The following is a 26,568-nucleotide window of genomic DNA, read 5'->3' as shown; positions in this document are numbered from 1 at the left end:
AATTTGGGCAGCACACCTTTTGTGTTTAGCTATTTTTCAGCCATTTATGGCTTCATTATTTTCCTCAACTCAGCCCAAATTCAACATATAAGCAATCTTAACACAATAGCTCTTCAATTAGGCTCAATATCATCCAAATACAAGTCAATTCTAGCAATGCAATCATCAAGACCAAAACTAGAAACTAGTATTAAAGAAGAATGTCTAAGTAACAAGTTTGTCATCTTTCAGCATTTTGGCCACAACTGAAACTACGCTTATTGGATTGGGGTAAATTTCATGGCGTTTCAAAGCTAAGACAGAGAAATATATTTCTTATGAAGACATCGATACCCATTTCTTGCATTTTCAAGGTCAAAATTTGAAATCTCAGAGAAAACAGAAAGCTGTCTGTGAAACAAAGTATTTGGGTAGTCATGGGTATTTTAGTCAGTTCACAAGATACAGTACTCCGATTGAGTTAAAATTTTTCCGGTAGATAGTTGACTCAATTCCCTACAACTTTCATGTTTTGAGTAAGAACTGATTTGGCCTTTATGATGGACGAATATGCAGGTCCGATTGGTTTCAAAAACAGGACAGAATCTCTACCAATGCTGGAATTTAACTCTTACTCTAACAAAGTTACACTCAAACCCAAAATCACTTCACAAGTTCCATTTCCAACCTCAATAACATCATTTACTAGTTAAACAACACTAATCAAAACTGAAAAGATGCAAACCCTAGCTAAACAAACCACTACTCCATCAAAACTAAATAGGTAACCATAGCAAACCAAGAATATAAGCTTCTATCCCAAATTTAACAAGATTAAGCAAGAGAAAAGAAAAGTCAAGCCTTATACCTTCCAAAAGCTGCTTGCAAGTGAAAACCAAACCACTCTCTTCCAAAAATTCCACCACACCAAGCTTTCCAAACACCAAAAGGTAAGTTTAATTGGTTTAGTTTTTGAGATTTCAACTCAACAAGGAAGAATCAAGGTTGGAGTTGAAGTTGTTTTTCTCTCTTTTTTCCTCTCTTAGTTTCGGCCAATATGAAGCAAAAATGAATGAAATTGAGCCAAAAAGAAAGATAAGAAGGTAGGAAATTTGTTTAGTCAAAATTTACTAAATTTCCAACAAGTGTCACACTTTGATTTGAGGTCAAATTTTTTCTTTTCTCTCTTGTTTTTTAGTCCAAAATTTCGGCTAGTATAAGAAGATATTTAGGGCTGATTTTGCTCAATTAATAACAACGATTAAGGTGATAAAGTAGTGTTCAAGTGATGCACTCAATCAGTAGCAAATGGTGCACGTCGGTTCAAACCTATTTTCCTTAACTCACGCGTACTAGTGTTTTCACTTATGATTCACTAACTTATTATTAGCACTTCTAATCACACACTTTTTCTTACCTAATACTTGTTCTTATCCACCAAATTTAGTACACACACCTCACCAAGTGATCACACTACCAAAATGCATTAAAAACACACCAAAAACCCTAGTATGCATAAAAAGCCCTAACTTATGCCCTTCCTTTAGAAAAATTATAACTTGAGTTATAAATGTCAAACATTCATACGACTTGGCATGTTAAAAACTAGACTTAAAATGCTAATAATCTTTAGAAGACACCTCAAAGAAATTCAGCTCATAAGTTAGTCCAAATTGAGTCATAATCTACTACAACATTCCTATATTTACTTGTGCAAGGCAGAATTTTCAGTCAATTTTGCCAATTTTCTGGAATTTATAAATATTGAATCAAACTCTAAATTTTCTACTGTAGGAAGCCCTATGAGTTTAGTTTCAAGCACAATAAACGGAACTCAATTCCGACTTTCCTATAGAAGTTATAGCCAATTTTCCAAAGCTGCATAGAGACTCCTGCGAAAATTTCTAGATTTTCTAGCAACTTGAGATTATGAAACTTTTCTTAACAAAATTCACTCCCTTGACTCAAATTCAACCATTAAAACAACCAAGAATCTAAGACAAGTAAATTTAAATAAGAGCTATAAAGACAAGTAAAATTTCGGGGTCTCACAATATAAAGTGCAAGAGATGAAATGCAATTAAGTTCTAAAGAAAAGCAAGTTCTACAGCTTTGACACCTCATAGTATTTTGGAAATATCTTGAGTTACAAGTATTGGATTGAGCTAACTCTTAAACCATTTTGAATCTAAGAGATAGATCAACATTTGGTATGAGACATCGAAGTCCAATTTAGTTGGTTTCGTTGTCAAAAAGTCGAAATACAGAAGTGAAACTCTGTTGTCGAAAGCTAAAACAGAGCTCTGATCAGTCAAAGGTAATTTGGTCATATCTCAGTCTACAGAGCTCAAAATTGGATGATTCTTGAGGCATTCGAGTTAACTCAAAGAACTACAACTTTCATGTTTTGCACGAGTTAGTTCAGCCTCCATCATTAAGAAAATATCAGTTGAAATGGTGCTGAAGTGGCATATTCTCTTCTATTTTTTGTAACTTGCACATTAACTTGCCCCGATTTCACACAACTTTTCTAGCTATCAACTTAGGCTGTATCTAACGAAGAAAAGTATGAAAACTTGGAAAAACAACTCATGGGAGTTTCAAGAGTTAAAAATGATAACTAGAAACAACTCATTTGACTCTTGAATTCTTCTATAAATAGCAGTCTTGGAGGACATTTTCACAACTTTGAAAGGCTAGAAAAACTCCACAAAAGTGTAATCTTCACTAAAATTTCCTTAGTTCATTAGTTAGGATAGTACAGAGTAGTTAGTATAATTTATCCTTTTTGTATTTGTAGTTAGATTTGGATGAAGATTGGAGGAGCAAAGATGGAGAGTTGGAACTCATGTGACAAGGGTGACTTCTCTCCTATCACTTCTCTTTAGTATTTGAGTTCATGTTTATCTATAATACAAGTTTGGATTTGTGTTTTTATCATGTTTAATTAAAGTTTATGCCTAGAGTTATGGATGAACTTTCTATATCTTATTAATGATGTTTACTTAGTTATTTGATGATATTATTTTGAACAAGTTATTTATCACTTTTTCTTATCTAATCATGATTAACCGGCCATTAATTGTGATTATTTAAAGGTGTTAAGTTTACAATGAGAGTTGGAATTTAGCACTAGTTCAAAGAAGTGATAAACCCAAGGAGTTCACTCACGAGAGTAGAGGAGCACCTTTATGGCTTTAGTGATTTGTTTCATGTAATTTCATAAAAGAAATGAGCTTGTAGTTAATTCATAACCACGAGAGTAGATATGGCTTAATTACAAGTATAGTTGATTCACTACGATAGTAGATTTCACATATATAAGAAAATTACGCCATAACTAGTCAAGATAATAGCATTCACTTAATCGGTAGTCTCATTTGCAAGAGTAATAAGGAATTCCATACCTCTAGGAGCTTTCTAGTGTTATTTTTTATTACTTTTACATTTAAGGCAGTCTAGATAATAAAGAAGTTCGAAAATCACCTGTAATTGAAAATCTTCCCTATGGGTTCGACCCTTAATACCCTATACTCGCTCATGACCTGTATATTTGCAGAAAAATCGCGTGTAGGGTATTTAGGATTTATAAATGTAAAACTTGACTGTGGATGAACTAATTATCATATGTACACCTCGCGCTCGTCAAGTTTTTGGCACCGTTACCGGGAAAGACTTGTCAATATCGGTGCTAAGAGCAACTTTATTGATTTAGACAATTTTTCTTATTTTTGGTATTTTTGTTGGGTCATGTGTCTTGTTTGTTATGTTTAATGTTTTTTTAGTCTTTATTTATGTCTCTTTTTTGTATGTTTAAAGTCACCTATTCTTCTTGACTAAACATATTTTTGAGTTACTTTGAAAGCATGTTTAGAGATTCAAGGAGAGTAGAAAATATGAGAAGACAATACTTGAGAAGTGGAAGATCGACAATGGATAGTTATTACAAGAAAAGCTCCATGGCTAGAGGTAACCATGAAATTACTGAAGGCATGTCATTGGAAGATAGTTTAAGGTGCTTAAAGGCTAAACTTCATGTTACAATGTTAAAAGTTAAATTGGATACTATTACAAACATGCTTGAGCAAAAGAGGAATGCCAATGTTTTAATTCTAATCATATGATTTGTAACTTGCGTGGAGGTTATCATGTTACTCATACATATAGGCAAGCAAAAAATGTGGATAATTATGTTGAATTAGGGCATTACATTCCTTTTTTTGTTCAAAATGGTGCTAATTTGGATAATTCTTATGCTTACGGTTGGAATAATCAATGTGCATATAGTGGTTCTTCATGTTCTTATTATTATCAACCCAAATGTGTCCAATATGAATCAAAATCATCTTAGAAATTAGCAATAGAAAGGTTAACTAATGATTCCACATCATCTTGGGAGTTAGCTATAGAGCAACTAGCTAATGTAATCTCCGACCGTTTTGCTAGGATTGAAGACAGGTTAGATGAATTAGCTTCTCACTTTGGTAGATGATTTGTACTATGACTCTAGCATGAATGGAGGGAGTGTTGTATGTGAAAATGGATTGCATTTTGATCAAAATTATGAATCTAATTTCAGTTTCAATGAGAAAATATTCATTTCACATGATAGTACCTTTGAAACTAACTTTAAACCTCAAGAGGTGAGTCTTAACGACTCATTTTTCACCTCTCTTAAGAAATGTGTTGAAAGTATAGTGTTTAAAGGTATTATTCACCAAGAAAACCATGCGGACGTTCCTTTGGTGAGTTCTCATGTGGTACATATTTAAGGTAATATCTATGAAACACTTGAGATAGGTAAGCCACTTCCATTTCTCACATCATTAGAACAACGTGGCTTTTGTTGTTAAGCCTCTTTTTAATGATCCACCACAATCTAAAATGGTGGATTATTCATTGACAAAACCTCCTTAAAAAATGAGGTAAAATAGTCGAGCCAACGACAATAAACAAAAGCATTTGTTGGGAGGCAACCCAATATTTTTGTTATTAATGTTAATTTTATGTGATCTTATGTTTAAATTATGTGTTTGAGTTATCTTGTTGTTTTTCTTTTGTAGGTATTGGAAATAGAAACAAATGTGACCAAATGAGGTGAAAAAGACGAAATTTGATTAAAGAACTCTACCCCTTGATTTGAGTAAAAGTTGTTTTTGATTCGCTAGAAAGGGGTAACATGCATGTTTTGATTGTTTTACATGTGCGTGCATTAAACAAAAGAATCATCTAGAATGCATTTTGAGCATTTGGGATAAAAGTCAAATTTTTGGAAAGTTGCAAAATTTCTACGAAAAAACTGCAGAAATTGAAAACGTGAGATCAGAAATACACGACCTGAAGTCGTGTATTCATGAGCAGCGTATTCCATTTTGTGAAAACAAAGAAAAAAATGCGAGTCTCAAAATGTGATTTCTAGTCATATATTCAGAAGTTGTGTTTTAGCAAAATTACAATAGAAAATGTGAATCATTAAAACGAGACTTTAAGGCCGCATTTTATGGACTCACTTTTTTAAGGTTCTTTTTAAAAGAAAATGCAGGTTTCTTGTTTCTTCTATTCTTCTTCTTTTCCTCATGTATTTCCTTGTACCTTGAGTAGTTTCTTCTCAATTTTCTATAGGTACATCACCAAGATAAAGGCATAGGAGTTGTGGATCGCCATTATATGTTAATTAATGCCTTTGTTTCTCATTTCCCATTTTTAGGTTTATATCACTAATGGTTACAAATGGAACTCATGAAGCGTTAAGGATACACGGACAGTGGATTGTGAAGTTTCATATTCACACATTTTAATCACAATAATAGGGGAGTATTCTTTTCTTTATCTTGATTTCCCTTTTTACACATTGAGAACAATGTGCATATTAAGTGTGGGAGGGAGAATTTAAATTATATATGTTGGTTGTGATTGAAATGATTTGAACTTGATATTGGGAATATTTTTTGTGCTTTAATTTGTTCAAACTTGGGTTTGTTGGCAGGGAGTTTAGTCCATTTATAAGAAAAAATTCTATCAAATTTTTTTCAAAATCTTGTCCAAATTTGTAAAATTGCCCCAAAAGTTTTCAAATTTTATCCAAAGGGCAACAAGTTCCACACCATTAGTAGTTCAATTTCCTTCTACTTTTGAGATAAATATATATGATTTGAAAACTTCTTTTCTCAATTGATTTGGAAATGATTATTATGTGATTATAATTTGTGCATTTGTAGGAAAGTATATTTAGTAAAGTGGAAAAAATTATACCTACATTTTGCATGTTTGATGAAATTTCTTCTTTTTACCTGATTTTATAAGTTAAATGATAAATCTGGTCAATAACTGTAACACTCTTCTCATAATTATTGTTTTGAGGAATTTTATTATCTTTATTTTAAAAAAGAAGAGAAAAGAGAAGAAGAAAAAAAAAGAAAAAAAGAAGAATAAGAGTTATTCTACTCCAATAATTCTTGTACTTAGTAACCGGGAGTCTTTATCTATAAATATCGACTTTCGCTTAAAACGATACTAGAATTAAAAGTATGCAAAGCAACTTGAGTATGTGAAGTGTTGAGTAACCGGTGGTCTTCATCTAAAAATATCAATTCTATCGTAAAAAGGCACTTTCACAACTTGAATAATATTTAGCTATGATATATGAATAAATATGTTTTTAAGTTGAATAAGAAGATGATTATGAGTTTAGGAAACATTTTATTAACCATATAAGTTACTGGCTTGTAAAATTGGGTAAAGATGAGAAATTGAGTTGAACTAATTAAAATCATGGTATAATTGGCTCTTCTTTACTTGATATTATGAGTACTTAAGATTAGTTGAGTGATTGCATAATAGTTATTTATCTTGTTCTTGAGGAAATAAAGTTGAATGGTGCACATATATTTCATTTCAAAATATAGGATCATTGTTAGTTTATATTTCTTATTGCTTGAGGGCAATGATTCAGGTGGGGGAATTTCATAAGTGTATATTTCACGTGTTTTAAGTGTGCTTTATTTGTTAGTTTTTGCGTATTTTCTTTAGTTTTATAACTAATTAACTAAGTTTCTAATGAAAATATATATTTTATGGTTTAAAGTGTAAAAATTGCATTTCTATGGATTTTAGTGGTGAAAACTTCAGGTTTTTATATGTTAAATGATTCAATCATCAAAGGGAGTGAATTGAGAACATATTTGGAGGATTATTGATGATTTGAAGTGGTTTAAAGAGAATATAAAGTGCAAGAGATTAAATACAATTAAGTTATAAAGAAAAGCAAGTTTTATAGTTTTGACACTTTGTGATATTTTGGCAATATCTTGAGTTATTGAATTGAGGTGATTCTTGAACCATTTTGAATCTAAAAAATAGGTCTATATTTGATATGAAAATATCGGAATCCAGTTTAGTTGTTTTCATTGTCAAAAAGTCGAAATACAGAAGTGAAACTCTGTTGTCGAAAGCTGAAATACAGCTCTGACCAGTCAAGGGTAATTTGGTCATATCTCGGTCCATAGAACTCCAAATTGGATGATTCTTAAAGCCTTTAAAGGATTACAACTTTCATGTTTGGTATAAGAGCTAGTTCAGCATCCATCATCAAGAAAATATCAATTGAAGTGGTACTAAAGTGAAAATGATTTCCTCCAATACGCGAGCTAAAGTTGTGTATTGCTGAGGTCACTATTCTCTTCTGTTTTCTGCAACTTGCTCATCAACTTGCCCTGCTTTCGCACAACTTTTCCAACTATCAATTTAGGTTGTATCTGTGACGGCCCCACCTCACCCTAAGGCGAACCAAAGGGTTCGGCGGACCGCCTGCCCAACTCTCGCCAGGACTACGAAAACAAATCACCCAAACCCTATCTTTCGCGCGATCGAACTTTAAGAAAACGATCAATTGAAGACCACCACGCTCGAGGATAACTTACCAAATCCATAGGAGAGCAACATCTCAAATCAATACACTGAACAACCAAGGTTAATACTCATTTACATCGGAGTCTTGAAAAAATTAACTAAAATACAAGTCAAAGTATCCATACTGCTCAAAATACAATTAGGGTTTCGGTCGCGAAAGAGCTTAACAAATTATCATATATACTAGCTCGACCTTTTCCCAAAATCACGGTTCAAAGTGTGGTTCCCTGTAAGGAAAACAAAGTTAATAGAAACGAGGTGGGCTTACGCTCAATGAGGTACCAATATAATAACATGTTAGACTCATAGAACTTCATATTCAATTAATCACATAGGCATATCCAATACGGAATTGAACAAACATCCTAAATAAAAGGATACAGGTGGCTCTCAAGAGCCCAAAATCCCTGTTGCAGTACTTGATCCAAACCCATTGACTCTCCGTCAACGTATAAAGAACAACCATGTCCGTAGACCCCACTTTACACCAAATTCCGTCCACCAAACTTTCCCCTACCGGGCCCGAACACCTCAACAGTAACAGAAGTGGTAATACTCGAGTATACCAGAATCAAGAGTCTCAATACTCAAAGATTCCAAAACAGACTACCGTGGTTCGTTATCTAATCGACCAGGCCCTTGCCGGCTCGACTAGAATAACTTAGCCACAGGATTTGAGCTCAGAGGTCACAGAAAGGTCGTTGGATACAAGCTTCCAAACGACGTCAGAATAGATACAGATACAGATAACAGATTCAAATTCGCACAATAAATTGACATACGAGCAGACAAGAGAATGAGTGTGATAAAGTACACTCTCGTATCAAACAGAATAAACAGATAGTACAGTCATTATCAGATTGCAAGTACAGAAATCAAGTTAAGCAACAAATGAGGGGAGTGGTACACTCACCGGTTCCAGTACAGATAGTTCAAAAGTTTTACCCGAAGTGGCTTTAATCGCCAAGAAATCCTAAAATAACCAAGATAAAACAATTATAGTTCGCACATCCGCAAACCCAGTAAATGGAATGCATAAAAAAGGGTCGACTACTTGTCGCACGCCTTTCCAGGTTAAGTACTAGTTCAGAAGAATTAAAAATATGACTTTTGAGTAAAAAGATAACAGTTGGCCCTAGGGTTACAAACAACCCTCAAAACCCTTCATTTTTATTAAGATCAACTCAATTGAAGGAATCACGTAGCCCTAAAATTTTGGGCAGCATGCCCTCTATATTTACCTATTTTCCAGCCACTTATAGCTTCATTATTTTCCTCAATCAATCCCAAAGTCATACACAATATAAATTCATCACAATAGCCGTTCAATAGGCTCAAAGTCATTCAAGTACAAGATCTAGTTACGAAAATGACCGGAAAATGAGCTTTAAGCTAGGAAATCAAAAAGGCAGATTCACCGCTACTTAGCGTATCGGCCACAACCGAAGCTACACTTATCGGATTGGGGAGGAATTTATACCATTTCGAAGCTAAGACAAAGGCCTACAACTTTGATGAAGACCACTCAGTCCAGTTCTCACCCTAACTAGGTCAAATTTACCAAAACAATCCCAGATTTTCCAGTTCGAAGCTCACTGTGAAATTCAACGAGCAGTCCTAATTCATTCAAGTATATCTCAGCACACACAACTCCGATTCAGGTAATTCCAAAACCATTTGAAAGCTAAGATACAAGGCTATAATTCTTCAGAAGACATCGACAATCAATTCAGTACTATTCCTTGTCAAACTAACCACTTGCAGAGGCTGATTATCATTTTTGACAGAAACAGGGCAGCAGGGGTAATTCTGTTTTTTCACAGCTACAGAGGTCAGATTGGGCTGAAATTTTACAGGCAGCTATAAACATCATGTCCTACAACTTTCATGTTTTAACCTAAGCCTGATTCGGTCTCTAACATGCTCAAATAAAACCAGACAGAATAGGGAAAATTAAAACCTTAAACTGGAATTTCCGCACTAAACCAGAAATTTTCCGCAACCAATCATATCCAACATATATTAGCTCCAGATTACACTATAATAAGCCCTCAATCCATGACCAAACCATGATTATCATACAAAGCAGAAAAATAACAATAATAAATCAAAATTCCATCATAACTTCACTTCCAACCATGAACAAACCATAATCACACCATATGTCATCATATTAAGCCACTAAAGCCACCAATTGAACATTATCAAAGCTAAAAGGAAAGGTTTTTAACAACTCACCTTGTAATCTCAAGAAAACAAGCAACTTAGCACCTCCTCTTTCCAAACCACTCCACCAACTTAGTCACTACCACCTAATAAAGGATTTCTACGGAGTGAATTTGAGACTCTACGGTTGGATCACAAGATTTGAGTAAGAAATAGCTTAAACTAGTTGGGGGTTTTCTTTTTCTTTTCTCTCCAAGAGCTCTCGGCCAAGGGGTTGGAGTATGGTGATGATTTTTGGACAATTTTAGTCTTTAAGAAAGGTAAAGTAAACAAGGTCAAAGTCCAAGGGTGAATTGAATGGTGACACTTGTCACCCTTATTAAATGCAACTCTATCCTTTTGTATATCCAATGATAATCCATCTAGGTAACTTCTAATTATCTCTTAACACCTGCTACACTAAACCCGGTATACACAACTTAACCTAATTGACCGAATTTTATCGAACTTACCGCACTAGTAGGTCCCACATCCGGTATACACTCTTAAAACCTTATAAACTAATTTATACTAGAAAATTGATTTAAAAATCATATTTACTCATACAAATTATTTCTAAAATTTTCCGAATAAAGAAAATATGGAAAAACGTGCAATTAAAAGAACATAAAACCTAGAAATTGAGAAAATTACGGGTCCTCACACTCTCTCCCCCTTAAAGAAATTTCGTCCTCGAAATTTTCTTATCAACGGAATCTATCAAAATCTAAGGTACCCAACGGATCATACCTTCTACGTTCTCAGACAAGTTAGGGACCTGATGGTGCTCTAAAGAATATACCCGAGCCGGTACCTTCAATCCAGTCCCTTCTTTTTCCGACTGTCCAGGGTTAGTCTTAGTTGGTTGCAGGGTCCCTTTCCCTTTTCGCAATCAAATTGGGCAGTCAGCAATCCGATGATCGGCACTTCCGCAGCGCAGACATTTTCCCTCTTTCTTTCAACAATTTGCCTCCGTATGATTTGGCCCTCCGCAATATCCACAGGGACCCCGAGTAGCAGAGACCGGTTTCCCCCTGAGAGACATCACGCGACACCCTCGATTGTCGTACTCCCCCATTTCCCTTTCCAATTTTAAGAGGTGTGCTTGTACCGGCTTGCTCAGAGCTACTCCCAGGAAAGTCCCTTTTCTTGGTTTGGAACTTTTTCACCTGCAGCCTAGCATTCTCTACTCGTTGCGCCTTCTCTACGGCATCTCTGAAGGCGTTAATTTGGGCTACGGCTAAATCTTTCTAGATCTCCACGTTCAGACCCTGGACGAATTGCCGTATTCTTCGTTGCTCGGTCACGATGAGTTCGGGCGCGAATTTGGACAGCTGAGTGAATTGGCTCTCGTACTCGGCCACTGTCTGGGTCCCATGACGAAGTCGGATAAATTCATCCTCCTTTCGTTCCTGAACTAGGGGAGGAAAGAATTTAGCATTGAACTCCCGCATAAAGTTCACCCAAGTCCTGGACGTTTGCTCTCGGTCCTACTTTTGTCGTATTACGTTCCACCAGGAACGGACCGCCCCTTCCAGTTGGAAAACAGCAAAAGTCACCTGCCGTTCCTCCGTGTAGTGCAGGGCAGCAAAGATATCCACCATTTTCTCTAGCCACCTTTCGGCTACATTTGGATCGGGTTCCCCAATAAACTTTGGTGGGGCAAACTTCTGGAACCTCTCGAGGGCCCGGTCCTCACTCTCCACGTGATTACCAGGGTTCCCAGGGTTGGGGTTAGGGTTGTGACCCCGTTGGTACACCACTTGGGTTAGCAAATCAGTCATTTGCAGCATGGCAGCGGCTATTTGGACGTTGGGCTCAACCCTAGGTTCAGGGTTTGGTCCAAACGAGATTTCCCCAATGCCCCTCTCAAACGTGGGTTGCCTAATTCCACGCCCATGGCCTCGTCCACTACGAGTGCCCTCCATTGATCTAAGTCAATCTAAGGTCGAGGTACAAAGATAATATTAAAGATAATTATGGGCATAAGTAAGTAACAAGAGGTACACACAGATCAAAAGCATATATACACACAACTGTACCGAACCAGTCACACAGTAGCAGTCAGATAGATACAACCAAAAGAGATCCATGAAGGTAGCGGGGTCATCCAAAAGTACTATGAACGCATTAGATTAAAAGCACAAAAGCAACTAACGAAAAGTTATTTCTCTTCTAGGCCTCCATCCCTAATCTACGAGAATACCACAATTTATATCTTAATCCAGGTTAAGCATACTTACTAACACCCGAACAAACCACATGAAGTTCCATAGAATCAAATTTCTAGTTCGCCCAAGTTCTTTCTAACCTAGGCTCTTATCGATTTAGTAGCCGGGCACAAGAATCCCAAATAAGATAATTCACAATTCGAGCCGGCCGGTCCCAAGAGTAAATCATCCGTATTAAAGATTCCTACCCGACATACATACCTAGCTTCCTCAAGTCCCATGATAAAGATCTTTACACATATGACATGCACGGTTCATAACTTATGCTCAAAAGAGCACTTATACCTTTAGACGCATTCAAGAAAGCAGGACCATAACACCACTTGGTCCAAGCTCACTCCGCGCAAAGACCACGCGAACCTGGCTCTGATACCAACTGTGACGGCCCCACCTCACCCTAAGGCGAACTAAAGGGTTCGGCGGACCACCTGCCCAACTCTCGCCAGGACTACGGAAATGAATCACCCAAACCCTATCTTTCGCGCGATCGAACTGTAAGAAATTGATCAATTGAAGACCACCACGCTCGAGGATAACTTACCAAATCCATAGGAGAGCAACATCTCAAATCAATACACTGAACAACCAAGGTTAATACTCATTTACATCGGAGTCTTGAACAAATTAACTAAAATACAAGCCAAAGTATCCATACTGCTCAAAATACAATTAGGGTTTCGGTCGCAAAAGAGCTTAACAAATTAACATATATACTAGCTCGACCTTTTCCCAAAATCACAGTTCAAAGTGTGGTTCCCTGTAAGAAAAACAAAGTTAACAGAAACGGGGTGAGCTTACGCTCAATGAGGTACCAATATAATAACAGGTTAGACTCATAGAACTTCATATTCAATTAATCACATAGGCATATCCAATACGGAATTGAACAAACATCCTAAATAAAATGATACAGGTGACTCTCAAGAGCCCAAAATCCCTGTTGCAGTACTTGATCCAAACCCATTGACTCTCCGTCAACGTATGAAGAACAACCATGTCCGTAGACCCCACTTTACACCAAATTCCGTCCACCAAACTTTTCCCTACCGAGCCCGAACACCTCAACAGTAACAGAAGTAGTAATACTCGAGTATACCGGAATCAAGAGTCTCAATATTCAAAGATTCCAAAACAGACACCGTGGTTCGTTATCTAATCGACCAGACCCTTGCCGGCTCGACTCGAATAACTTAGCCACAGGATTTGAGCTCAGAGGTCACAGAAAGGTCGTTGGATACAAGCTTCCAAACGACGTCAGAACAGATACAAATACAGATAACAGATTCAAATTCGCACAATAAATTGGCATACGAACAGACAAGAGAACGAGTGTGATAAAGTACACTCTCGTCTCAAACAGAATAAACAGATAGTACAGTCATTCAGATCACAGATTGCAAGTACAAAAATCAAGTTAAACAACAAATGAGGGGAGTGGTACACTCACCGGTTCCAATATAGATACTTCAAAAGTTTTACCCGAAGTGGCTTTAATCGCCAAGAAATCCTAAAATAACCAAGATAAAACAATTACAGTTCGCACATCCGCAAACCCAGTAAATGGAATGCATAAAAGAGGGTCGACTACTTGTCGTACGCCTTTCCAGGTTAAGTACTAGTACAAAAGAATTAAAAATATGACTTTTGAGTAAAAAGATAACAGCTGGCCCTAGGGTTACAAACAACCCTCAAAACCCTTCATTTTTACTAAGATCAACTCAATTGAAGGAATCGCGTAGCCCTAAAATTTTGGGCAGCATGCCCTCTGTATTTACCTATTTTCCAACCACTTATGGCTTCATTATTTTTCTCAATCAATCCCAAAGTCATACACAATATAAATTCATCACAACAGCCGTTCAATAGGCTCAAAGTCATTCAAGTACAAGATCTAGTTAGGAAAATGACCGGAAATGAGCTTTAAGCTAGGAAACCAAAAAGGCAGATTCACCGCTACTTAGCGTATCAGACACAACCGAAGCTACGCTTATCGGATTGGGGTGAAATTTATACCGTTTCGAAGTTAAGACAAAGACTTACAACTTTGATGAAGACAACTCAGTCTAGTTCTCACCCTAACTAGGTCAAATTTACCAAAATAACCCCAGATTTTCCAGTTCGAAGCTCACTGTGAAATTCAACGAGCAGTCCTAATTCATTCAAGCATATCTCAGCACACACAACTCCAATTCAGGTAATTCAAAATCCATTTGAAAGCTAAGATACAAGGCTATAATTCTTCAGAAGACATCGACAATCAATTCAGTACTATTCCTGGTCAAACTAACCACTTACAGAGGCTGATTATCATTTTTGACAGAAACAGGGCAACAGGGGTAATTCTGTCTTTTCATAGCTACAGAGGTCGGATTGGGCTGAAATTTTACAGGAAACTATAAAACATCATTTCCTAAAACTTTCATGTTTTAATCTAAGCCTGATTCGGCCTCTAACATGCTCAAATAAAACCAGACAGAACAGGGAAAATTGAAACCCTAAACTGAAATTTTCGCACCAAACCAGAAATTTTTCGCAACCAATCATATCCAACATATATTAGCTCCAGATTACACTATAATAAGCCCTCAATCCATGACCAAACCATGATTATCATACAAAACAGAAAAATAATAATAATAAATCAAAATTTCATCATAACTTCACTTCCAACCATGAACAAACCATAATCACACCATATGTCATCATATTAAGCCACTAAAGCCACCAATTGAACATTATCAAAGCTAAAAGGAAAAGTTCTTAACAACTCACCTTGTAACCTCAAGAAAACAAGCAACTTAGCACCTCCTCTTTCCAAACCACTCCACCAACTTAGTCACTACCACCTAACAAAGGATTTCTACGGAGTGAATTTGAGACTCTACGGTTGGATCACAAGATTTGAGCAAGAAATAGCTTAAACTAGTTGTGGATTTTCTTTTTCTTTTCTCTCCAAGAGCTCTCGGCCAAGGGGTTGGAGTATGGTGATGATTTTTGGACAATTTTAGTCTTTAAGAAAGGTAAAGTAAAGGTAAAGTAAACAAGGTCAAAGTCCAAGGGTGAATTGAATGGTGACATTTGTCACCCTTAGTAAATGCAACTCTATCCTTTTGTCTCTCCATTGATAATTCATCTAGGTAACTTCTAATTATCTCTTAACACCTGCTACATTAAACCCGATATACACAACTTAACATAATTGGCCGAATTTTATCTAACTTACCGCACTAGTGGATCCCACATCCGGTATATACTCTTAAAACCTTATAAACTAATTTATACTAGAAAATTGATTTAAAAACCATATTTACTCATACAAATTATTTCTAAAATTTTTTGAATAAAGAAAATATGAAAAAACGTGCAATTAAAAGAACATAAAACCTAGAAATTGAGAAAATTACGGGTCCTCACAGTATCTGACTTGGAAAAGTGTGAAAAGTTTGGAGAAACAACTCATGGGAGTATCAAGAGTAAAAAATGACAACTAGAAACAACTCATTTGACTCTTGAATTCTTCTATAACTAGCAGCCTTGGAGAACATTTTCACAACTTTGGAAGGCTAGAGAAACTCCACAAAAATGTAATCTTTACTAGAATTTTCTTAGTTCATTAGTTAGGATATATAGAGTAATTAATATAGTTTACCCTTCTTGTATTTGTAGTTAGATTTGGATGAAAATTAGTGTAGTTATTACTTATAATTTACAAGTCTAACCAAAGATCCTACTCTTATGTCTAGCATGTGGTATCAAAGCATTAGATTGAATTTATGGCTAATAAATCAATTATGTCATACTCAATTTTAATTTATTTTTTCCACAAAGTTTAAGACAAATTTATGAGAATTGTATGAATTATTATATCGATTATAAATTCACATTATTGCTGCACCTATAAAGTGATTTATGGTCTTTTACTGAATTTCTTTTAATTGATAGCCTTCTATTGTTCACATGCAAGACAATTTCATGCCTCACAAGAATTATTGTATGCAAATTACATGTGTTGAATTCTTGTGCAACCACAATGTGGAAGCTTAATAGGAATTCATTTAGTTTGCTGTATGAAGGCCTTGTCTAACTATTCCTTCAATTCCTATTGTTTACTAGTGTTTTACTTTCTGTGAACCCATGCATGTTTTTGTATTGTTTGTGGGTGGAGTAGGTACTCTAATAATTGTTGTTCTCGTTAGAAAGGTGCAACTAAGTAAACTATAGCCTACTATCTTTATTAACGCAATTTGAATTTTCAGTCCATGTGGATTGATTTAACACCTTGTCCTTTGTATGAAATAGTTGGTCAAATAGTCAATTGCTTATATTCGAGTAATATACTAAATATAAGTTAACCATGACCACATCCTATTAGTTTGGTATTCAATTTACCAATTGAGCTATTGCTCTTCATGGCATTCAAGGAAATTTTATGGGGTCCATGTAATTGTTAGTCTTGGGATACCAGGTTATAGTTTACTTTGGATTTAAGTCATATCATGATAATGTAATTCCTAAATTACGAAAAGTGTGAATTTTGACTTTTTACACAACATGTTTGTTGTAAATTGGCTTGTATTTTTTAATATGCCATTATGTATAATTTTACTGGTATATTACAAATGGTAAATTTGAGATAATTGTATGCTTAAATATTTAAGAAAAAATAAATTGGAATCACTATGCATTTGTTGTTTGGTCCTGGCTTGATATATATCAGCATGAAGTGATTTGTGATAAATGAAATAGTAAATAGATATGTACAATTCAAAGTTGATTCTCGATGGATTTTGTTTATGCATTCTTTAACATAATAGTCTATCATAATGTTATCCCTAGATTAACATATGCGATATGTTAATTTTGCCATTCAATATCCTAAATTAAGCATGCAATTGCAAATTTGGTTTTATGGTGTTTTTATATGGGAACAAATTAAAGAATCCCATATTGATGTGTATTTGAATAACTTCAAATATTTTGTTAAAAAAATTCAAATTAACGTAAATTGAGCCAACACAATTATATTCTTGGGCACCTTAAGGCTGAATAACCTATATAAACATGATAGTGATGATTAATTAGTTGTCATCAAAGTGATGTAATTATAATAAAGTTTATTAAATGGTTATTTATATGAAATCATGATTATAGAATTATAATATGCCTAAAGGTGTTATATTTCTATATCCATGAAATAGTTGTTATATTCCCTAAAAGTGTATAACTTCTTTGATACAAGTGAATAATTGTCACTCACTTGTAAAATTGCCCAACTAAAAATAATATTTATGTTTTGGTTTTATGAGTGAATAATTGTTTCTCACTTATGGAGTGAATGACTGGCATGTCATTATTCAACCCAAAAATAGGATACAATGATGCAATAGATTACTAGTCTAATATTCAATTGTTTAATAAATCTATTAAACAAATTGGTTTGCTAGACATTAAATTAGGAAATTTTTCTATGCCTAAAGGCAAGAACTATTTCTTTAATTTATTGTTTTATCTTATGAGTTTAGATTTACTATTTTAGTTAAAATTATAGTAAGACAAAATAGCATCCTTATACCTTATACAAGTATTCTTGTTTTTAACTTGTATTATATTCCAATAATTTGTGATTATTTCCTTATGTTGGCCAAAATTATTCGGTTCTCTTAATTTTGGATGCAAAATTAAATTAGCACACATGAGTATGAATCTCACTTTAATGTGTATGTGCTAATATAACAGTTGGATACAAGTAGTTAAAGCAATTAATATTATTAATATGCTTATTAAATATTATATTCACATAAAGATGTTTGGTTATTACCCTTAAGTGATTAAAGTCAAAATTTTCATAAAGGTGTTTGTGGAATTATAGTATATTTTTGACAAAGCACCTTTCAAACACTTTTTGTTTTGACTCTGAAATAGTGTGAATTAATTCTTGAATTTACGGTGCAAGCTATTGATTTATTTATGGTAAATTCCATGATTAAAATTTTGATAATTTCTTGAGCATTTCATTTTAAATTCTCTTTGAAACTTTGAACTATTCAGAAATATTTTACAATGCATATTAAAGACTATGAATATTACTGACACTTAACCATGTGCATGTGAAAGAACAAAAGTAGTTTCAATTTGAGAGATGAGACATTAAAAGTTAATATTGTGCCTCATTAATGTAGAAATGCAAAAAGAGGCAATGATGTTTCCATAAAGGATGAAACATAAATTAAGATAAACATTTGCCATCCTTATCTAGCCAGAAAACATTGAAAGATTTGTGTTTATTATTATAAGTTATTTTGAGAAAATTCAATAGGATGTCTCATTTTATATGTTTTGACTATGAATGACACTCGTTGTCGTACCTCACACAATTTGTAGTACCAAAATATGTTTAGTCTTAAAAGAGAAGGAAACGTATTTGATAGGGAGAAAGCATATTATACAAGTGGAGTGTTTTCACCCATAATAGGGAGTTCTTTTGAAAACATATTTGGTCACAATCTAGAATTCACTTCTTAAATTAATAACTATTGAATATAATTTAAATGTTGATTATTCAATAGTAGTTTTAAAATAATAAATTTATATTTCTAGATTTTGAAATGACAGATGAAATTGAACAAAACACAACTTGCCTTATATAACAATATTTGGCATTAAGTGTGTCATTCATGAAAACTCATTATGTTTGCTATAGGGGATTGAAATATGTCTCCATAAGTGTATTTTGATAAAATGAAAGATACAACAGTTTTAAATTTCATCAATCATGGCATATATTTAGACTATATATTAAAAAATAGACTAGTCAGATTATTATGGATGGGGAAAATAATTTACTTTGTTAGTAGTCATAATAAAGATTTTATGAATTATTTTCTACTAAGTTGAAGTGGTTAAAGATATTTATTTATCTTATTTTTTATAACAATTCAAATTTAATGACTTTGTTCTTATATTTAACATGTTCATACGAGAATTAAAAATAAATGTATAAGAGCTAGAAAATAAATTGATAAAAGTTGGGATAATTTGAATATCCTATGTATAATTTCTTGATAGATTGCATTGATAAAGAATATACATTGCTTAATTGACAATATTTGAGTTATGTGTTTGTATCAAGAAACGAACACTTTTGGACAAAATAAATAATAGTTTGAATTTTTCTTTACTCTTGTACAGTGAAATCTTGAAAATTTCATTATATATGTTTTCTTTGTGTCCATCCATTATTGTCAAGAATTTTATTTATGTCATGGACTGGATTGATATTTCAGCTTACATGGAGATATATTATCAACATTTAAGCAAACTAAAATAATAACATATAGATGTTTTAGCTTATGTAAGAATATGTTATCAATTCTTAAAGAAGCTAAATGCTTGAAATACTGTCATATGTTGCAAGAGTTTTTTATATTAGAAATGTTTAATTTTTAAAAACATAGAATAAGTGATTTGACTCGAATAATGGACTTGAAAGGTACGAGTGAATTATGCACGTTACCATTATGTTTGGAGATTAATTGCTTTTCAAGAGAAAATTTAAAATTTCAGCAAAATGAATGTTTTTGAACTATTTCATCTAATCTTCACTAAAAAGCTTTAAGAACCTAACATTGGAATTTGATTATTATATTTTGAAATAATTGCAAATTATATGGATGCTATGATATTGTAATAAAATATTTGTTGTTTGACCTATATTTTGTCGATTTTGTACTATTGGCCATCTGAAAGTCATTGGTTCAATTTTGACACTTTTATTAAAGCATGTGAGGAAAAGTGGGAATTGAATCGAATAAATTGACATAAAGTATAAAAATTAGAATATTAATGATAAAATAGTTGCAACTACCTGAGTTCATTAGATTTGAATTATGATCATTAATGTTATAACTTAAGGATGTCGGCTAAATTGTTGTCACAATCATATGACTCATAAGGAATGTATTAACTTATTGTATAGTTGCTACTATATTTCTAACTATTTGTGGATAATTAAGTCCACTATGTTTTACTAAGAATTGTCACTATTGTATTTTTATAGAAGAGTAAGTGCCTTAATGGATTTAAGCAAATCAAAGTGAATTATGTATTACATTGTTCAATACAACATGCCAAATTTAGGGTGTCCATTTGAGCATACTCATTAATGAAATAGTGGCGCCAAAAAATTTTGTGAACATATAAGTTGGATGGGGTTTTGCTACTATTGATGTTTGGACATATTAAATTATGTTGTTTATGCACATTATCATGAGAAGTATACGCAGGATTAATATTTGGACAATTAAATGGAATCAAAGTTGTCTATTCCTTCCTCAATAGGTTTATCTACATTAAGTTGTTAGAATTGTGATACATCGAAGGAAATATATTCGCCAAATTGATATATGACCACCGTGATTCATTCTAATAATGGTGTAGGATAGAACATAATTAAATGTTGTGGCCACTCTACGCTATTTATTGGTACAGGACTATCATAATTTATATAGTTATTTGTCCAAGTGAGAGAATATTAAAATAGTAGTGAGGCCTACATGACCACAGACAATGTTCTAATATTCATTAATTATCTCACTAGTTTATGGAATAAATAACTACTTAAATGAATTTATGTTGATAATTATAGAATCCTAAAAATAGACAATTGGAGGAAGTAGGGAGTTTTATATTGGTCATATGTGGATGTATTATATGATGTTTATTGTGATACTTATATGATAATTACAGTGATTATTAATTTATATCTCATCATTATGTTTAATAAATAAAGTATGATATATCTAAAGAATATTAGGGTATAGCGTTATCCCATGATGGGAGAGATTATGACTCTATAAATATTGTGAGGACCCGAAAAATTTCTTATTTTTATCGAATATTAATGGTTTAATTAAGTATTTATCCACCTGTTTTCCCCAAAAAATTTATTACGACCATTTTAAATCCATTCGTATGGAATAATGTCTTCATTATGCTTTTAAAACGTGCCGTTAACAACTTCAATTTTTGGAGGATTGTTTAGGTGAGAAATAATGAACACGAGTGTTTCAATGTGATATTATATTCGAGAGTATGATTATCCTGGGGAAATTAAGAACGGACAATAGCAGATTAAGAAAAGTTAATCGAGAATTAAAGGTGAATAACTCCGGGATTCCACTGGATTACCAATGATTGGTTTCTCGGCATATCTGGGAGAAACTACATGTCTCCGTGCAGAGGCTTGTGCCCTTCTTATTGGTCTTCAGATCTGTATACATAACGGTTTTGGAAACATATGTGTACAATCAGATTCATTGGTTTTAATTGGGATCATTCAACGTCGTACTCAGTGTCCGTGGAAAATTCGAAGATACGTCAACCAGATTTGGTAGTTATTAGATGATCCACCTAGATTCACGCACTGCTATCGGGAGGCTAACACAGTTGCTGATGCTTTATCCAATGTGGGTATATCTCATCCAGATAAACAAATTGAGGTTTACGATACTTTCAGTAAATTCCCAAGGTTGGCTCGTGGGGCAATCCGTTTGGACAGAATAGGGATACCTTCAATTAGAAAAATGAGGATTATGTAAGAGGAATATTTGGTTATATTTTCCATGAATAAATAAAAAGAATTTCTAAAAAAAAAAAAAAAAAAAAAAAGGTGAATAAGTTCTAAGTGAGCATATACTACTCACGCGTGGATAGTTTTCCAAAAGACGCATGGATACAAATTTATTGGAGATTTGAGGAGTTAATACTCGACCCATGTGAGGACTCGTAAAACTCCTATTAAAACCCTATTTTGAGCTTATTTAATTATTTACTTATTCATTTATTTCGAGTATTATTTTCTAGACCTATTGAACCTAATTACGTGGAAATATAGCTTCATTATATTTTTAAAGTGACTTGTTTCAAAAATTAATTTTCGGGAGCGCGTTTAGTGAGAACAGTGAATAGTGCTTGGAAATTTTACCCGATTGAGAGTACAATAGGCTTGGAATATTAAAGACTTATACAATGGACCTAAATTAGGTATTTTAACGATTAAATACTCAAGTGATAGTTATTAGTATTATCGTTATAAGGATTTCTTGGAGGTTTCGCGTTATCGCGCTTAAATTGGTGGTACGCATTTTCACACGCGCGATTTTAATTGAGGGACTTTAGACCCTTATTTTGGGACGAATAAGAGTGAATAATATTTACATGAATATAAGTGCATTAGAGGTTTAGTGCACTAGTGAAACAAATGCGAGAGAAATCGAGCCCAAACGCACCCTACGCGCACTATTGAGAGTTGACTTTTGCTCCATTTTACACCACACAAATGAAGCTTCTCTTGGAAGCTAAAATTAAATCAACTCTCTCTCTCTTCCTCACTAGAGTAGCCGGCCAAAGGGGAGCAAAGAACAACACCCAAGTTCTTCCATTTTTTTCTTCATTTCCCTCACCAAACTTGCACCATTTCACATCAAATTTTCACCACACTTAGCTTGTTACTTGGAGAGTTCATCTAGCTATCAAAGGAGCTCACTTTCCACGGTTTTCTTGGAGCTTCAAGGGACCGAAATTCTGCTCTTGTACACCCACCAAAGTAGGTAATGATCCAACACTCTAATCTTGATTTATGGTGGTTGTTCAACACCTTTAAGCTCTTGTATTCATATGGGTGGTTGTTATTGTTGGAAAATTTTGAATGTGGGCTTTATGAACTCCCACTCTTAGATGATGGCTGATGTGATGATTGATGATGGGTTTAATGTTAATTAGTTTAGTGCTCAAAATAGTAGATTAATGGTTTATTAGTAGTATGAACTTCAAGAAATGCATGGGGTGAAAAGTTCCGATTCTGCCCCTGCTTTGAACGTACCTATTTCTTCCGAATTTTGAGGTTGTAATGACTTATATATGATGTTTATATGTTGTATAGATGGTGTATAAAATTTCATTGAAAAATATTGAGGTTTGGTTGGTCAAATGAATCGATTTCACAAAGCTAGTAAATCTGGAACTGTTCCCGTAATGCTCTGACCAGCTTTCGTGTATTGGCCATAACTCTGTACTCCGACGTTGAAATCAAGTGCCGTCAGTGGCATTTGAAACTAGACATTCCCACCATTCCAACGGAATAAAATTCACATTCTGGTTCCATGTATGTGAGCCGAACCAACCATTTAAAGTCGGCTGTTCTGTTTCTCTGTTTTCCTGGAACGAAATGCTGAGGCTACAACTTGTGGCTCGAATTCGAGCTAGTTGTGTGCCGAAATTTCAAAATGATTTCTTCTGTGAAATTATAGCTCTATGAATGTGTTTTCCAACGCCATAAACTATGCCCAATTCTGAGTTACGTTGAGTGATTTGTGATCGAAATACGGAACCTGCCCTGCTCTTGAAAACCCTAACTTTTGGACAGATTTGATGCAAGGCTTGGTGTAAACTTGCTAACTGAATATTTTGGTGCTAAACACTTATGAAATGTACCATGAATGTTCCTTAGGCTTTGCCTACACTAATGAGCCATGTTTGAGGAATTTTTCCTTGACCAAATGTTTGGAATGGAAAACAAAAGGGCTCAAGGCAGTTTTGTCTTAGGATTTTCGAAACTTTGGTTGTTTGGTTGACTATCTTCCCGAAGTTATTTTTCCATGAAATTTGATAGAGGGATACTATTTATATAGGAGTATTATACTGCCAAATTTTGTACCAATCCAAGTCCATTTCGATACCTAACTAAAGTCCCACGGTTGGAAGCTCAAATCTGGAAATTTGTTCACCAGTTTTGAATTTTTCCCTAAATTTGAGCTACCATATCTCGGTGCTCGAAACTCCGATTCTTGATCCGATTTTTCTGTTATAAACCTTACTTGCAACTCTAATTGAGTTACAAATTTCAGAGGCTAGCTCGCAACGTGTGAATTTTTCCGAATTTCCAAAGATAGTGAAAAACCAACCCCAACACAACCTTAAGTACTCTGAAACAGTAACTTTGAGCCCATTTTTGAATATTCTCCATTTAGAATCATGGAAAAGTGTCTTCTAAGAACTTTTAGTACTTTCAAAGAGGTTTCCAACGGTACCAAGTTTTCCAATTTTTGACATGTAGAATGTGAGATATGATTTTTCAAAATATCGTATCAAAACTGAAAATTTTCCGAATTTCAAAGGAAGGGAGTTTTCAAACACTTCTTACCCCTTCGATATTACTTGAATGTTTTATACTTGATTTTCCAAAATGAAAACTCGATCGCTCTTGTACTTTAACAAATTCTAGTTGAACCTCGATTTACGAGTAATTGAGGTTCATTTTCATGAAATTCCCTTAGATTGCACTAACATACAATCTTCCTTGATAATTGGGGCACGTGAATGATAATACATTATTATTTGCTTAGGCGCATACGAGGACCTTCAAGAGGATCCTACAGGGAACACTTGAACTTCCAGAAAATATCTCTTCTTGATTTGCACGGTGAGTGTCAAGTGTATGGCTACTTGAACTCTATGAACTTGATTCATGCTTGGCTTACCTGATTACATGTTTAGCCTACTTGGTTTTGAAAAATGGAGTCGAGTGTGTACTTTATCGCACTCGTTCTCATTTGAAACAAATGACTCATGCTTAACATGGTTTACCTGATTTACATGACCTGAAATACATGCTTCAACCTGTCAAATGCCTAAATACATGACATGGTATGCTATGGCTGCATACATCATTGGAGTGAATCTTCTCGACACTTACATGATACATGGGAGACGCCCAAACTCATAGGCCGACCTTGGAACTCGAGCCGGCATGGGCTTGGTCGGGAACCTCGGTGAGCCATGAGATTCACATGATAAGCTTGATCTATTAAGAGATCTTGCTTGGCATACTCGTGGAGTATCGCCTTATAAATGTCATGCGGGCCCGAAGCGGTGTAGGGTGGACGGATGAGAAGTAAGTGGTGATCTACGGTTTGGAAATATCAACCCGGTTGACGGAGAGTCATCGCGGGAAGATATACGAATGAACTGGCAAAGCAAGTGGAACTTAGCTCCTGAGAGCTACCATATCCTTGAATTGTTTCTGTTTACATTTCGTTGGCTTTATGAATTACTTGTAATTTATCACTTGAACTGTTATTTGGGTTTGTTACCTGAACGACGTGCTTGCATGTGTGTTCTTGGCCTCACGAGCGTTTTGCTCACCCTGTAGATTTGTTTTCCCTAACAGGATTGGACTTGGAGAAATGTTGGAGAAACCCCTCTTGGCGTACTCTTGTTTTAGGGTTTCCGTTGCACTTTGGGGCTAGACTTGTGATTGATGTATATTTTGAATATTGATGTATTTCGAGGTCCCGATGTAATGATTGGGCAGATGTTGAATATTGATAAGCTTGAATGCTTACGCACTGATTGTATTTATGATATTTAATCATAACGTTAGTATTGTATTAAGCTTGGACGGAAATTGCTTGAGTCCTGGCGAGAGTTGGGTAGGCGTCCCGCGGATACCCTTTGGTTCGCCTTAGGGAGAAGTGGGGGCGTCACAAATATCCCAAGGGCTCCTGGCCCCTCTTACCACTCTAATATGTTGTTTTTTATCCATCACTAAAACAACATAAAGAGAGTCAGATGAGGGAAGACTAGGCTGCACGGATACAAAGTGAGAAAAGACTAGGTTGCATGGATATAAATTGTGTGATTCTTTCTTTAAAGACATCGTCGGTAGATTAAAGTTAATTGGTTACAACAGTCATAAGGTATGCCTCAAATTATTGCTTATGATTTACAAATCTAAACTAAAGATCCTGCTCTTACGTCTAACACTCAATGCTGCATCAAGGTTTCGTTGTCTAGTTCTATTGCATTAAACTAATCGAATCATACTGTAGAGAAGGTTTTCCATATGTCTATAGTGCAATTTCAAAGAAGCAATATAATAAATAATAGAGATATATTCTTTGACAACTTCTAAAATATAGCTAAAGTAATTCTACAAGATTAGCAGAGGAAGCCATTCAATTTTGTTATCTTGAAGTTTAAATGGATCTAGTCATACTTTGATTCATAATTTAAATATAAATGTAAAGCCAAACAATGAAACCAACACAAAAAAATGTCAATCAAAGCCAACATCTAGTAAAAAAAAAAGTTCTGCAATAAACTAGAACCACAGTAAATAAAATTAGAAAAGACACCAACTCCAATTCTTTTCGGTAAAAACATGACTAGGTAGAATTTCGAAGTAGCG

The 26,568-nt window shown here is 34.5% G+C and overlaps 1 long non-coding RNA gene across 1 annotated transcript; it reads left to right on the top strand.

The window, feature by feature from the left end:
* Positions 1–22,792: 22,792 nt before the first annotated feature.
* Positions 22,793–25,726, top strand: LOC140011048 (uncharacterized). Its single transcript, XR_011818295.1, has 2 exons — positions 22,793–22,930; positions 25,549–25,726. It is a non-coding gene; the product is annotated as an uncharacterized lncRNA (long non-coding RNA).
* The last annotated feature ends 842 nt before the right edge of the window (positions 25,727–26,568 follow it).

This window comes from Coffea arabica, chromosome 7e, assembly GCF_036785885.1.
Source record: "Coffea arabica cultivar ET-39 chromosome 7e, Coffea Arabica ET-39 HiFi, whole genome shotgun sequence".
Classification (NCBI taxonomy): Eukaryota; Viridiplantae; Streptophyta; class Magnoliopsida; order Gentianales; family Rubiaceae; genus Coffea; species Coffea arabica.
The sequence above is the reverse complement of the archived record's forward strand: the minus strand, read 5'-3'. Positions and strand labels throughout refer to the sequence as shown.